Genomic DNA, 15,257 nt, shown 5'->3' on the forward strand with positions numbered 1-15,257 from the left:
TTCGCTTTGTCTAAACTTGTATTGTTATTGAATTCCACTAGGCCAATGTCTGAAGTTATCAGATTCTTTAGTAGTGGGATTTCTGCACAGATGTTCAGTATGCTTGTTCTATTTAGCACATATTGGGCACCTGGTAAATCTCTGCTTTTCAATAATAGACAATTATAATTTTTATAACTGTTTATACGCCTAGTCTCTGTCTGAGTATTATGAAAAGATTTTTTAGCAATTGCCAGTGGGTGGTTAGTCAGTACAACTGCATTTGTAAAGATTCCTTGAGCTGGTCCATGGCTTTGAGGCAAGTATTGTGGACCTTGTAATAAAGCCGTAACATCGGGAAAAACTGATCTCTGCTTTGTCTCATCTTTTTGTGTTTTAACTTCATTCTCTGTAATGTAAGTATCAATGGATCATTTTACCATGGCTCTTATCTCTTGTGTCATGGTTTTCTTCACTCTGGGTGGTGGGGGTCGGTGCTGCTGGCGGAGCGACTGAGTTACGAGACTGGTGAATTTCAATTTGAGATTTTGGGTTGATGAAAAGTGGATTCAAATACTTTTCATCTAGTTTAGCAAGTATATTCGGTATATTTGTCTTTTGAGGGCACGCTGTTGTAATCTGTGCAAGCTTCGGTTGAGGTGACTTTACGGAACTTTGTATTACGTAAGATTCAATAGAGGCACGTATTTCCTCCCTGAGTCTATCAATACTTAGTTGCACCGTGTTTGTGCTCGCTGAGTTGGATAAGTTAGTAGAAGTTACCTCAATGTTCTCAGTATTGCATTTGGATGCTACTGGTCTCTTGTCTGTGATGGTTCCCAACGGTTGCTCAGTATTTTTTACTCCTTCATTGGTGGCTACTCTGCCCGAAAGGGCCACTAGGTCATCTAGAGGTTTATATGTCATTGTGTGTTTCACATCATTCTCTGCAGTCATATCAGGAGCTTTGTGTCATGCAAAGACCGCTGCGAGATGGGTCACGTGTTCTTAGCTCAGCGAAAACAACAAGGAGATACAACCGAATAAACCTTGGGCTACGGGGTTTATTAGCACGGAGCGCGGCTCGCCGCAGTGAATGGAGGTTACCATGGAAGCTACGTGATTCGTTGCTAAGGGGAAGCAACGTTTGTGTGGGATCACGGCGTTAGTCATGTTATCTTGGCTATTTAGCCACACCTCCACTTTTGTCTAGTGCTTCTGATCGAGCATTTTTTGGCGTTCGGCTTTTGGCCTTTTTTCTTGTTCTGACTACGTTAATACTTTGACCCGGCTTTTGGACTTGACTTGCTTTTGGATTACCCTTGTCTGCTCAGTTGCCTTCTGTCTTCCTGGTTACGAACTCTTGCTCTTGTCCCTCGATTACCTCTGGTATTTCTCCTTTTGTTCCCGTTACTGCCCGCTTGGTTTTCGACCCAGATTGAACTTGGATAACTCTTTTGGTGTATGATTCTATCTGTTTAAGTAGCACGTTCGAGACAGTGTTCACCTCTCCGCGTGACATCCTCTGCAGCGCTGTGGGACATCCTCCGCTGCACCTTGGGACAGCTTCCGCTGCACCGTGGGACAGCAACCTCCGCACCGTGGGACAGCCTCCGCTGCATCGAGGGAGATCCTCCATTATAACGCCAGAATCAGCACAACTCCGCGTTACCACAGCGAACCAAAAGTAGCATCTGTCTCCAAACAGTAGAACAGTTACTTTTGAATCCAATCCTTCCTGGTGGACTCTCCAGCTGAATAAGGGAATCCCGCATTTCCGTGCCTAACTTAGGGAATTGTCCGGGTAAGCAGGATTTTTGTTTACTTGTTATACATAGTTTTTTGTTCACCTGATTTCAGGGAAATAGGATCATAGTGTACAACTTTCTTTCAGAGCATCTGTTGGATACCGCCCTAAAACCAGCTGTGTTAGTCATTCCAAGTCTATTATTATTATTCAGGTTAGTGGGGTTAACATTTGTGAACTGTTTTCTGAAATCTTAATCAGAGCTGTTCTAATCACATATCTCTTGTTGTTTATTTTCCACAGCCACGAGGTCTCGGTGGGAATCCAATATTTCAATTAATGGATTGCTTTGTATGTTTAATTCTACATTCAAAATGATACATTAGTGGGAAGAATTCTTCTTCTACACTACGGGGTCAAGTCTGAGAAGAAGAATTCTGACATAATCAGAAGCCTTCTAAAATGGATCCCAACGAGACCCAGGCTAATCTACTTCAGCTAGTGGCCGATATAAGAACCGACATGGCTAATGCTCATGCCACCACTCAACAACAGATCCTAGAACTACAAACCGCCATACAGCCTTTGCCCCAAGTGGCACCGGTGATGCCTAATGCTCCTGCCATTGACCCCGCACAGGCGGAGGCCGGCCCAGTGTATATTACATCACAATTCCCTCTGGCTCCACCAGAGAGATTTCATGGAGACCCAAGACACTTTAGGACTTTTTTGAATCAATGTCGACTCCATTATTTGTGCTGGTCAGGTTCCTTTACTGATTCTGCCACCAAGGCTGCATTTATGTTGTCATACCTTGGTGGTACTGCTGCAGCATGGGCTTATCCTCTTTTGGAGGCAGGTAGTCCTTTATTGTTTGATTGCGATGCATTAATTGATGCCATGGGCAAGGTGTTTGACACCCGATACAAGGCTCAAGTCGTGGAACTAGAATTGTTGAATCTACAACAAGGTGATTTGACTGTTCTAGCTTATTTAGCCAAATTTAATGTTGATTATTTAAACATCGAAGGTCACTCCTTAACAGCACCTTACGATGTTGCAATTCTCAGTCAAATACATGACGGTGTTTTATCTTGTTCTTTGTGTTCGGTAACGTATAATCTTTAAAAATTTGCATTAGTTGTATGTAACATTCTGAGCCGTTGGTGAGCAGGGACCCGTAGGCCTCTCCAATGTTGGTCCTAAATTGGGTAAGTCTGCATCGATTCCAACTTAAACGATTACCCTGGTTAGTTACCAATACATTTCTGACATGATCACTTTGTTGAGTGATCTGGGAATTCAATGGAAACCTACAAGATAGTTGCAACAAGTTGTGGTCACTTAGGTCCGATGATATGACTTTAGCAGCCTGATTCATGGAATTATTTGCGTGAAAAAGGCAGATTTGCGCGCCTTTCTGCCCGAAATCCCTGTTTGAAGTATGGGGATTTTCGGGCAGAAAGGCGCGCAAATCTGCGTTTTGGACGCAAATAATTCCATGAATCAGGCAGTTAGTGTCCTTGCATGTCTCAAAAATCGGCTGTCTACAAATATATAATCTAGGATGAGGATGGTTGTTGGTGACCTCTCTTCCATGTATATTGGGGTGGAGTGTCACCTTCTATTGCACCGTTCAATATTACAAAACCTTTCTTTCATTATTGAGGACCAAGTTAGCTCATCATGTGTGAAGTCTGAGTTAGCATTAGTGAACAAATGTAAATTTAGATCCCCCATGATTAAAGTATGTAAAATTTGAGGGTCTAAAAGTAGTTGATCCAAAATAGCACATAGGTCCCTAAAGAACAGTTTTGCTGGCACTGATTGCTTACTCCAGTAAATGTTAATAATGGCGATGGCCATGGAGCTTCTTGAGAGTTTTGCTACTAAAAAACAAGCAGATGAGGAAGGACATACCACACAGGTTAATCAAGTGACTTTTTTCACTGCTATTAAGAGGCCACCTTTGGGATGCCCTAGGGATTGTCTGGTGGCAGGGGTAGTTATTATTGTATGGGAGTCCCATATTGGGGCATTCCTAAGCCAGGTTTCTTGTAGTACAATGATGTTGTGTGTACCCATCTCGTTTTCCCATGAGTTTATAATGTGGTTGTGGCCTCTTGTGTTCCAGGAGATTACACTTATGTTTTCATTATTCACAAAATGTTATGATCTAATTCATGTGTGTACTGATAAATTTGATCCATTCCTGATCTTTGAGTGGGCCTATACATTTTTTTGCTGGTTTTCCATCTGTAATGTAGGAGGTGGGCTAACTTGTATTGGAATAAAGCCCGGATTATATAATCTAGTCTTGCTTGCCATAGTATGTTTGCAACCAGTCCTGATTTCACATACATTTTCGCTTTGTCTAAACTAGTATTGTTATTGAATTCCACTAGGCCAATGTCTGAAGTTATCAGATTCTTTAGTAGTGGGATTTCTGCACAGATGTTCAGTATGCTTGTTCTATTTAGCACATATGGGGCACCTGGTAAATCTCTGCTTTTCAATAACAGACAATTATAATTTTTATAACTGTTTATACGCCTAGTCTCTGTCTGAGTATTATGAAAAGATTTTTTAGCAATTGCTAGTGGGTGGTTAGTCAGTACAACTGCATTTGTAAAGATTCCTTGAGCTGGTCCATGGCTTTGAGGCAAGTATTGTGGACCTTGTAATAAAGCCGTAACATCGGGAAAAACTGATCTCTGCTTTGTCTCATCTTTTTGTGTTTTCACTTCATTCTCTGTAATGTAAGTATCAATGGATCATTTTACCATGTCTCTTATCTCTTGAGTCATGGTTTTCTTCACTCTGGGCGGTGGGGTCGGTGCTGCTGGTGGAGCAACTGAGTTACGAGACTGGTGAATTTCAATTTGAGATTTTGGGTTGGTGAAAAGTGGATTCAGATACATTTTGTCTAGTTTAGCAAGTATATTCGGTATATTTGTCTTTTGAAGGCATGCTGTTGTAATCTGTGCAAGTTTCAGTTCAGGTGACTTCAGGGAACTTTGTATTACGTAAGATTCAATAGAGGCACGTATTTCCTTCCTGAGTCTATCAATACTTAGTTGCACTGTGTTTGTGCTCGCTGAGTTGGATAAGTTAGTAGATGTTACCTCAATGTTCTCAGTATTGCATTTGGATGCTACTGGTCTCTTGTCTGTGATGGTTCCCAACGGTTGCTCAGTATTTTTTACTCCTTCATTGGTGGCTACTCTGCCCGAAAGGGCCACTAGGTCATCTAGAGGTTTATATGTCATTGTGTGTTTCACAGCATTCTCTGCAGTCATATCAGGAGCTTTGTGTCATGCAAAGACCGCTGCGAGATGGGTCACGTGTTCTTAGCTCAGCGAAAACAACAAGGAGATACAACCGAATAAACCTTGGGCTAAGGGGTTTATTAGCACGGAGCGCGGCTCGCCGCAGTGAATGGAGGTTACCATGGAAGCTACGTGATTCGTTGCTAAGGGGAAGCAACGTTTGTGTGGGATCACGGCGTTAGTCATGTTATCTTGGCTATTTAGCCACACCTCCACTTTTGTCTAGTGCTTCTGATCGAGCATTTTTTGGCGTTCGTCTTTTGGCCTTTTTTCTTGTTCTGACTACGTTAATACTTTGACCCGGCTTTTGGACTTGACTTGCTTTTGGATTACCCTTGTCTGCTCATTTGCCTTCTGTCTTCCTGGTTACGAACTCTTGCTCTTGTCCCTCGATTATGTCTGGTATTTCTCCTTTTGTTCCCGTTACTGCCCGCTTGGTTTTCGACCCAGATTGAACTTGGATAACTCTTTTGGTTTACGATTCTATCTGGTCAAGTAGCACATTCAAGACAGTGTTCACCTCTCCGCGTGACATCCTCTCCGCACCGTGGGACAGCCTCCGCTGCATCGAGGGAGATCCTCCGTTATAACGCAGGAATCAGCACAACTCTGCATTACCACAGCGAACCAAAAGCAGCATCTGTCTCTAAACAGTAGAAAAGTTACTTTTGAATCCAATCCTTCCTGGTGGACTCTCCAGCTTAATAAGGGCGTCCCGCATTTCCGTACCTAATTTAGGGAATTGTCCGGGTAAGCAGGATTTTTGTTTTCTTGTTATACATAGTTTTTTGTTCAGCTGATTTCAGGGAAATAGGATCATAGTGTACAACTTTCTTTCAGAGCATCTGTTGTATACCGCCCTAAAGCCAGTTGTGTTAGTCATTCCAAGTCTATTATTATTATTCAGGTTAGTGGGATTAACATTTGTGAACTGTTTTCTGAAATCTCAATCAGAGCTGTTCTAATCACATATCTCTTGTTGTTTATTTTCTACAGCCACAAGGTCTCGGTGGGAATCCAATCTTTCAATTAATAGATTGCTTTGTATGTTTAATTCTACATTCAAAGTAATACATTAGTGGGAAGAATTCTTCTTCTACACTACGGGGTCAAGTCTGAGAAGAAGAATTCTGACACTTTGATAGTGGCACTGTCTTTTTGCTTGGGTAAATGGCTAATTGCTTTAACAATCCTTCTGTTCTTTTTCTTGGGGTACGCTTGTTGAGAGTCTTTCATCGATTTTCGATATTTCATAGGGCCCTTGCCACATTTTGCTAATGTATCAACTCGGTTTACCTGATTACTTTCAATAGGGTCAAACAACTCAAATATATTGGGTTTGATACTAGCTGCTGGTTCCTTTATTAAGTTCACGTTGGACGGCTCTGTATTTGAGGGTTTGCTCTATTCCACCACTGGTATTTCCTAACGTGGGTATAACATTAACAAGTGGCAATGAGGAACCTATAATCTCGGTTCCTTCTCGGGTTCGTCGGGTCGGATCCTCTTGGCGCCTAGGTCTCTCGTCAATGTTCTCAGTCTCTTTTCTTTCAGATGGATCTTGATTGTTAGAATGAATCTTGTGTAATAGCGGGACATGTGTTACGATAGATTTGAGATGTAGCTCCATACTGCATACTTTATCAGTAAATTGTTCAATCATTAAGGTTTGCCCACTCATTTTGTTCTCTATTGTTTCGTATAATTTCGCTATTGTTAATAAGGCTGTATTCATGGCTCCTAGTGTATTAGTCAAGGCCGGAGCTTCTGGAAAAGGGAAGCGTGTAGATTGACCTTTCTGAATAAAGAATTCTGGGCCCTATGTCATTTCCTGGAATCTAGAGCGTCTCGGGGTGGGAGCAATAAAAGAGAGTGATTCAATCACAAGATTATCTTGAATCTCCACTGATGTATCTTCTTTTGCCATAGTTTTACGTGGAGATTGACTAACCGAAAATGTATGCTCATCGCATGTAGGGACATTATCATCAAGGTTATTTTCTTGTAGTTGAATTAAATCTCCTGTATTAGAACAGATGTATAATACATCTTTTTGCGGACTGGATTTACTTGATAACTCCATAAAATCCAGTGCATCTTCATCTATTTCTCCCGCCAGTGTCGGTTGTTCGTGGGCTTGTTGTAATCTTTTTTGGGCTGCCACCGAACAACGGACTGGTTCCATTATGTTTACAGCAGTATCTGGTGGAATTGGTAATGTTATATTAGAGGGACACAACTCTTCTGTTAGGGAGGCAGATGCCATCATAGTATCAGTGATTTCTCCCGACAGCTGGACCATCTTTGTTTGTAATGAATTGACTGGCAGTGAGTCATCCTTATTCAGGACTGACTCGCTGGTTATACTAGCTGTCATTGGTTTTATAGGTGAGCCACTGTTCGGGGGTATAGGTGAATCTCTTGGTGCTGCTTTATTGCTAATTCCATTTTCATTGCGTTCAACCTCAAGATTCACAGTGCTATGCTCGCCGGAGTCTTTGGCATAAAACAGGTGGATATCAGAGGTGAGTGATATCGATCGGCGCGGCATAAAGCCTGCGTGTCTCGCTGCGGAGGAAACATGTTTTGCTCTTAAATTGGACGCACTCATTTCCGCCATTCTTTGCTGTCCTTCAGTAAGTGGACGTGACGGAATAGTGAGTGGCATTCCAGTTTTTAGAGTGAATTTTTTGGCACCCATTTCAGGGGTAATAACACAATACAATTTACAACACCAACAACAATGAAGTACCTAGTAGGTCTGTTCAATAGTCGAAATCTGACTGCTTTTGTACTATAAAGAATAGGAGAAGTTTTTAGAAATGAGAATGACTATGCAATGCAATCATACATAGAACACAATTGGGTGTATATAATTCAAACTTTTCACCCATCTGCCCCATCTGCCCCAGCACGCCTCAGACAGCCACTGACAGCCCTTTACGAACAGCACTTCTCGAAAAAGCGTGCGCGCAAAAGCACGGGTTCGTCAGTTTTTAACGGGCTTGTGGGTAGAAAGGGGGCGGCGCTTAGGGGACTTAGAGTCTTTTCTCTGCTTTCTTCGTAGTTCGAACAGAAAACGCGCTCCAGTCGCTGGATCCACAGGTCTGGGTTGCAACTCAACTGTATCTGAAGAGCGGTGCTCCCGTAGGCTGACTTCCTCCCATATCGCTGCTGAGACGGTTATGCGACAGCGGCAAGACTGTTTTTTCTGTCGTTCTGCTATTTTCCCTCAATGTTCATATGCGCATCAGTCCCAGGCTCGAGCAGGTAATATTGTGAACACAGACGATCAGTGCTTTGCTCTCTCTGAAAGAGGGTAACTGTGTATAAACTTGCACTGTTCAATGGCTCTTGTCGGCAAACCTGCTGACAGTCAATGGTGAATGGTGGACGCTACACTATACTGTAAGCCATCAGTCTTCTGGGCTTCCTCCTTTCCCCTTTCCCCTTTTTGGGCTGGGCTATATATGTATCAAGTAACATGGTTTCCCTGCAAGTGTGCGTTCGTCATATCTGCTATTTTGAACCGTGAGGGCTAGAGCTAGTGTGTCACTGTGTTCGTTTGAGCTAGGCCTCCTATGTAAAACTACATTAGGTGGGTTCTTGCACCTCACAGTGAGATCTCTGCACCCGTTTAGTAAATGCCTTCACTGTACTCTTATGGCATTTGTGAAGCTCAGCAGCATTACGCATGGTATGCTTCTGTGGGCTACTATATTAGTGGGCTATCTATTATCAAGAGACATCGCTCTCACTTGTTGCTTCTCTTTCTCTGTGGAACTCTATGAGCGTTAACTGTGCGAACATGCACAATGTTTCTGTTCGTGTCTGTCAATTTCTTGTTCCTGAATCCTCATCAGATATAACATTTCTACGTCTGAGGTCAACAAGGCTGCTCTTAGATAACACCTAATGGTGTGAAGTCAAAGCTAACACCTAATGGTGTGCAGTTAAAACAGACTGTTAGCTGTCATTTGTGGTCTGCTAACCTGCCAGAACAGAAAAGCACCACTTCCTGGACAACCAGCGCTCTTGCAGAGCCTAGGTATATTTGTGCAGCAAGTCTAGCACACTGACCTTCTGTGTTAAAGTGTGCTGTATGTTTCAAGAACATCTTTAAATGCTTCAATAGCTACAGTCTGTTAGATATGAAAAGCTGTCTTTTACATCTTTCATTGCTTCAATGGCTGACTTCATGTCAAAGTAGATTAAGTTGGTCGGAGCCCAGGAGAGGGAGATCGATTGAAAGGTTTGTGTTAAAGCAAGCTTTTGTTACAATAGATAAATTGGTCCAAGCCCAGCAGAGGAGGACTGATTGAAGATTTTGTGTTAGAATGTATCCGGGGTGAACCGCGAGTCACCCGAGAATTTGGATACGTGGAAATCTTAAGATAATTGTGTGAAATGTGAAATACAAACTTTGTGTTAAAGTGGATCTGAGCATGGCGGAATGGCATACAAGGTAAACAGTAAAACAGTAAAACACTGATGAGGCCCAACAAGGCTGAAGCACTTTTTATGGGGTTGCTCTTGGTACTCTTGTTAAGAAGGAAATTACCATAGCATTTCGGTGCTGGCCTGCCCATGTGGGCGGAACAAAGACTGATATGCGACAGTGAGCAAAAAGCGATGGCTGTGAACTCTCAAAGTGGGAAAAAACCACAGAACAGGTTATCATGCCATGTTCTTTCTGGAGAGGGGCGCCTGCTACCTTATTGAAAATGTTTGCAAGGAACGTGAGTTGGCCACCCTGAGTTAACTGGGGGAACCCAGACATGGACTCCCTGCTCACTGTGCTCAGAGAGGCACAGCTCTACCTCACTGAAGATGCCCAACAAAACTGAAACACGTGTATGGGGTTGCTGTTGGTACTCTTGTTCAGAAGGGAATTGCCATAGCATTTCTGTGCTGGACTGGCCATGTGGGCAGGACAAAGACTGATATGCAAATTGATATTTTTTCCCATCTGTGAAAGATACAGTGAGCAAAAAGCGATGGCTGCGAACTCTCAAAGTGGGAAAAAACCACAGAATAGGTTATCATGCCATGTTCTTTCTGGAGAGGGGCGCCTGCTACTTTATTGAAAATGTGAACAGTAAATCACCTGAGAAAAGGGTGTGTAGGAGAATCCTGAAAGGAAAGGAATTTTGTTATTTGTTTGTTTGTTGCATCAGACCCTCTGAAAGAAGAGACTTTGAACGGCAAAGAGACTTTGGTACAGAAGGCCATGATGTTGGAGTTTTGAACTGCACCCTCATGCTAGAGAAGCCAGAGACTGTGCTAAGCTCGAATGTGCCGCCTGATCCTGTGCTGAAAACGTGGGTAAGGGAAGCCAACGGCTTGAATATCCTGACATAGCATTGCTTGAACACTTTTCTTTTGCATAACATTGTTTCCCACACTATTTGTATTTAGAGGTAAGGGTTGGCAATAGGTTTATTAATATAGTCCCATTTATTTTGACAAGACACAACTAGGACTGCATTATTATTATTTGATGGTCATAGCTTGCTCCCATGTTTAGATTTAGGATTAGATAGGCGTTTTCCAATCCCAATTGAGGTTCAATAAACACCCTTGAACTGTGGTTACTGTTGATACCATACCTTCCTTACAGTCGGCATCAAACAAACTATACTAGTTCAAAAACAGCATATGCAAATTATTTAATAAGGAAAATGTGGACATGCATGCCACTTTTATTCCCATTATGCACTTGCCAGCTGAATACAGGTACAGAAGATGGCAATTTTCACCAGGACCGAAACATGGGCATGTGGTTACATTTTTTGATATTTTGGCCCTCATTACAACCCTGGCGCTAAACCATGGCGCTATTAGCAACATGGTTGGTGCCGGTGTTGTAACGAGTCCGCCATGGTGGAATGGGGAAATACCGCCCCATTCCAAGGTTGGCGGGGCAGTATTTCCCCATTTCACCATGGCCCTTCCCCATTCCCATTTTCGCCCCATAGGGCTCAATGGGACTGGGGAAGGCGCTAAGTACGGTACTGCAAATTGCGGTACCGTAATTAGCACCGAGGTCCCTTTGCGGCACCATACTTTAACGGCTGGTAAAACCAGCCGTTAAGGTCGGGTCCCGCAAAGGGACCTCGTAATCAGGCGTTAAGGGTTTAACGGTGCTGACACTTTTTACGCCGCCGTTAAACCCTTAACACCAGGGTCGTAATGACCCCCTTTGTGTTTACCTGGCAAAATTAGCAAAAGATGGGAATTTATTCACAAGAGCAATGCAATGTGTATGGAACATTTTCTAACAAATTTGCAAACATTTAGCATGCACAAAAAAGTAAAATGGAAGTTTTGAATCGTGAGAATTGGGCCTTCGTATTACTTATTTTCCCCTTATGTTCTTGCTAAGCTTCTGTGCATAGCCCACATGCAACCTATTTAAATGCAACATTGGAATGTTTGGTTGATTTCAACAGTTGCTGATCAGATTGTGTACCTTTTGGCTCCTACGGCTCATCTCTGAGTGTAATACAGCTTAGTGTCGCAGCGTCCGTAGAGTGGATCTGGCCCAATAAGTGCAGATGTGTTGGAGGGATTTGTAATGCTTATTACAGCAGCAGTGTTATGGTCTACACTGGGACGGTCATGCCAGTCTATTTATGGGCCCAATGTATGTCTCAATCACTGCTTTGCTAGGTAAGTCTATTTGTATGCATGCCCACATCCCTTGCCCCCATCCCAATTATCTACCGGACTATGCTCCTACCTACCATTACTGAAGGTTCTATCATTCTCCTCCTTTGCCTCTCCAACAGGCAAACGCTTTAACACCATAACCTATGGCAGGAGGCACTATACAAATGTAGGATAACATAACATTGACCAACCAGTGTGGGAACAACAATAGACAGTTACTTATGTTTTCAACTGCACTGGTGTGGTTGTCATGGGGCTCGTCTCTTATGACTCCTTAAGCTGCCCAATGCTCCTTGTGCACTTTAAACCTACCCACTCCTCTCTACCCTTTAGCCCACGCTGCTGATGCTTCGACAACTAATAGCATATCAGGTCTGTATTCCAGAGGAGGCTGTTTGGCTAGCTTTCCCGCACAATCCTGGCCCATACACAACCTACATTGCCATTGCGGTCTCATTCGTGCAGTGCCTCCTCCTTCTTGGCCTCCACTCCATGGCCCAGAGCAAATGCCGAGCAACGTTTTAGGGTGTCGTGAGTAACATGTTGTCCTGAGCTACACATTGGGGATTGCTTGTCTAGTATACTTCAGATGGTATGCTAAGGTGGTGGCTGTCTAATCTCCCCAAGGAACTTCCTAACTGTCCCTAACCTATCCAGACGTTAGTGTTTTCAATGTAAATTGGGATAGTACCTTGCACTTACTCTGTTGGATTCAGGATGGATCACTCACACCCATGTTTACCTCTTCCCTTCTGTTACTACCACACCCCTCTGCTTTACTCCAACCACCATTCTTCTGTTCCTCTGATGTTTTATTCCTCCTAGTTCTTGGCACCCTTTGATGATACCACTACTCCTCTTCTTCACTACTACTACACATCTCCATACTTTTACTCTCCTCCCCTCTACTACTCTACTCCCACTTCTAGTTTCTTCCTCCCACCTGCTAATCAAGCACCCTTCCTTCACTGTACTTGAAAGTCTTCAAAAGAGGACTAAGCCCTCCTACTTTCTCTGTGCAGATCCGCCATGCACCAATGATGGCAGAGTAGTCAGTTCTGGCGATCCAGAAGAAGAACTCTGGCTACGGTGTGCCATTTTTAAGATGTTTTATTTATAAAAAGAAAACGCTGATCTAATCCTACTGCTATAAAGTAAGATCCCTGCCTAACAAACTAAGGGTGCTCATCAAAGGCCAAAGAAATAGTCCTTACTCCAAATCCTATTAGCTAACTAGTCGCTGCCACTTAGAAGAAAAATAATAAAAAGAAAGGAGGCCGGAGCAATGGGCTTCTGCCTGGCCCAATCGCTTGAATCTCTTCCTCCACAAGGTTTTAAAAGCTTGTCAGTTTATCGTAACTCAGTTCACAACCTTTCTGCAGATTCTGTACTCCAACTCTCACTTCCATATGCTTCTCTCTCTCCAGGAAGAAAAGGTTTTTTTAATCTAATTAGGTTTCAAATGTTCTGCAATGTCTCACAACACATGTCACAACCTCTCTGTAGGTTCTGTTGTGCCAAGTTTTACTACCATACGGTTCCCTCTTTCTAGGAAGAAAGGTTTTCTTCATACGATACCCGTTTCCGACTCGGGGAATGACAATGTTCTGACATGCTATTTAATGATTGCAATCCTCAAGGTTCTCGGTTGCTCCAGTTTGCACTGTCTCTCCATTTCTCAGGATTCTCCAAAGTCATGTGGCCCATTGATAGTCTTGTTTTATCTCTGTTCGGACTTGTCTGGTTCCTGTAACCTTTTGCGACTTTCCCAGCCTCAAAAGTCTCTTAGTTTCTTAGGATTCTTCAAAACCCTCGGGTCCTCTGTCAGGATTGCATCAGCAGGGCCCTGATAGGGCATCTGCCCTTCGGGTTTTCTGGGCTACCGTAACCCTTGTATCTCTGCCAGCCTTGAATGTGTCTATTCACCTCTCCCCACAGTGTTAACTCTTTGAGAGTGTTCCTTTTCCTTCTCTTGCTTGGCTCTACAGCTAATATACTTCTCAGCGTGCCGGGCTCTCTACTGCACTCTGGTCTTGGCATCGGTTAATGGGCCCCAGGCCCACAAAGGCTTCTGTTTGGTCATGCCACCAGGTGAGACGGTCAATGTTCCCTCTCCATCTCTCCATCTCTCTTCCGAACTTGGCTTTTCGGTTGGACAAGACACTAGCCTTCCAGTGTCTTGTAAGAGTCTCCTTCACTCTCCACACTATCGCTGGCTCCGCAGTGCATCATGGCTCTGTGACTCAAGGAAGTCTTTCTGCCAGAGGCTCGCCTCTGCGTAATATCTCCCTCTTCGATTCAAAGTTACTCTTGGTTTTATGTATGTGATCCAAAACAAAAGGGGTGTGTCTTTCCTCTTTGACTGTGGAGTTCAGGCAGGATCCAGCATTACCTGAAGCCAAAGAGATTGAAGAAATGTCACTGTTTGGTGAATTCAAAACAGAAGTCAAGTCAACAGTGGAGTTAGTCACAAACAGGTTTGACCAAATTACAAGCGGTAACGTGCCTCCGATTAATAGTGGTTGATTTTGAGGAGGGTCCGGCAGTGAAACAAGTCCAAATGCCTCTCTAACTTTGGTGGTCCACAGATAGGTGGAGAGTACAGATTTTATCGGGGCTCATCCTATCCTGTGAGTCCTTGACGGCAAAGGGGGAGTCACTACCAGCGAGGTCCTACTTGACCAAACTGCTAGGGAGGGCTTGGTTGAGCAGAATTCCCTCCCTAGCCTCAAGGGGGTGGTTCCCCTTAGGGGAGAAGGGACGAATATCCTTGATTTGTCACACAGTTCTGAGTCTCAGTTCATATTCCAGCTCCACTGACAGTGGGGTTCACAGGTAAGTATCTCTCGGGAGGGTGGATTTGCCAGGGGTCCAAATTGGGGGGAGCTATTTGGCCTAGTAAAGCCTGGTTAGCTTGACACCAACAGCGGCAGGAGGTACTGTACACAAACGGGGAGACTGGGGGTGGGTTACAACACCCTGTACATAATCCCTAACATACTTTCCCACATAAAAACATGAACAGGTGTTGAGCAACTGTTACTTTTCCATCATCTGTTGATGAACTCTATTTGACCCTCCAACCAGACTAACTGTACCCTCTGGATGGCGCCTAGCCCTAGGTGGCGATGGCTTGCCTCCTATTTAGGGTGAGGGGACAGAGAGAGGTTGACCCTATTTCTCAGGTGCTATAAAAAACAACCATGAACCACATGCAGGGTCGCTAAACCCCATACCATCTCCATTAAATGGGGTGTGCATGTTATCATAATGGTCACTGGTATGTGTACATAAAAAATAAAGAACTGCTGTCCATGAATCTTTTGTCATCTAATGATGATAAAGTGCATATCGAATATATGATATGCACTTCATCATCATTAGATGACAAAAGAATCCAGCAGCAGTAGAATAAATACTCTATATGTAAATAGTAGCATCCGAGGTCCTGAAGAAAGTGGTACTACCTACATTAACCACTGTGAGAAACCAAAGTGTGTCTCACTTACTAGTCTCTGGGGATCTCTCTC

Source organism: Ambystoma mexicanum, chromosome 8 (assembly GCF_040938575.1).
Source record: "Ambystoma mexicanum isolate Mex_15411 chromosome 8, UKY_AmexF1_1, whole genome shotgun sequence".
Taxonomy (NCBI): domain Eukaryota; kingdom Metazoa; phylum Chordata; class Amphibia; order Caudata; family Ambystomatidae; genus Ambystoma; species Ambystoma mexicanum.